This window comes from Neolamprologus multifasciatus, chromosome 11, assembly GCF_963576455.1.
Source record: "Neolamprologus multifasciatus chromosome 11, fNeoMul1.2, whole genome shotgun sequence".
In the NCBI taxonomy this organism is placed as follows: domain Eukaryota; kingdom Metazoa; phylum Chordata; class Actinopteri; order Cichliformes; family Cichlidae; genus Neolamprologus; species Neolamprologus multifasciatus.
In genome coordinates this window covers 18,818,057-18,819,574 of record NC_140449.1, presented here as the reverse complement: position 1 = coordinate 18,819,574, position 1,518 = coordinate 18,818,057, and the positions used below count along the sequence as shown (strand labels likewise).

Genomic DNA, 1,518 nt, shown 5'->3' with positions numbered 1-1,518 from the left:
CTGGCAGAGCGAAAAAGACAAAAAACAAAGAATGATGCAAGTGTATAATAGAGTAGTGGGTACACTGGAAAACATGAAAATGTTGAATAGAACGTAGGTTATAAAGCAGAGATCCAAACAGAAAGTGCAAAATTATACTGTAGAGGCAACTGAAGTAATGATATGGTGAGTGAAAGGCTCTCAGCAGAAGCTTGGTCACTACGGCATCCATAAGCAGGAGATTCGAGTTGAGGGAAGTGAGCAGCCCTCAGGTTTTAAGTCTCTAAGTGCCGGTTAGGACATTTGAAATATCCAAAATCATCTGCATTCTGTCAGCACAGCAGCCCACAAAACGCTGGTAAACATTTTTTGTCTTTATTTTGGCAAATCAGCACATTTGATGCACAATCCAGCCGAGGAGGCAGAAAGACCATTTATCTTCCTCTTTCAACATGCATGCACACACAGACACGGAGAAATGTATCCTGAATTGAAACGCATATGGTTGTGTTATAATCAAAGTTACCCCAGTGAAGCACGCTGTGAGAAAGCAAGATAGAAAAGTCCCGTTCTCTAAGCAGCTAGTAGATTTATCTCTGGTAAAATACTCTGCTTGTGTGTAATTGCTGAACTTAAAATGGAGCTGGGTGATAAAACTACTCGGGCTACCAATAAGGACAGCGAGCATAATACTACGCTTCTGTGTGCAAATACATTACATAAACACGGGAGAGAGGATGCAGCAATTCATATTTTTGCTGCTCTTTCCAGAAACAAAACTAGAGAGGGGGGAAAAGGCAGTTGGTGGATTTATATAATCTAAGAATATAACTATATTTTGTCTACCAAATGCAGTTAACAACCAAGCACACAGTGTTTTATGCTCACGGACAATCAGCAGCTGAGTGCCATCATTCTTACTAAAAGTGTAACAAGGCCAGGAGAATGAAGAAGAGTGTGTGTGACTGCTTTGCCCCAGGACCAGTCTCTAAGCAACAGCAGGTCCTGACAGGAGACATGCAGTCCCATGGGAACTCATTTGGAGCGTTAGAATGTGCAGAGAGTGTGTGTGTGTGTGTGTGTGTGTGTGTGTGTGTGTGTGTGTGTGTGTGTGTGTGTGTGTGTGTGTGTACTTAAGTGGATGCTGTCTCTGCAGGTTGGAGCTCCAAGGAGGTGGAGTGTGACCTAGGTCCAGGCACAGGATCTGATGGAGAGGGGATTTGACCCTCTCGGACTCTTTAGAGCGCGCACACACACACACACACACACACACACACACACACACACACACACACACACACACACACACACACACACACACACACACACACACACACACACACACACACACACACACACACACACACTCTGCCAGTGTCACTCTGAAATGCCTAGAGATGTTTTTCTAAACCAAACACTCTGAATAAAAGTTGGGTTGGGTTTATACTAGATTTGCCTCAATACCCAGAATAATTGCACACTGCAGCCTTGGGTAATAAGTAGCGGGCAGTAGATGTCTTTCAAAAAGGAAATAATCTA

The 1,518-nt window shown here is 43.5% G+C and overlaps 1 protein-coding gene across 3 annotated transcripts in view; it reads right to left on the bottom strand.

Moving 5' to 3' along the window:
• Positions 1-1,518, bottom strand: part of LOC146508198 (uncharacterized) — a 64,352-nt gene that overhangs the window by 38,697 nt on the left and 24,137 nt on the right. The window lies entirely within an intron of this gene.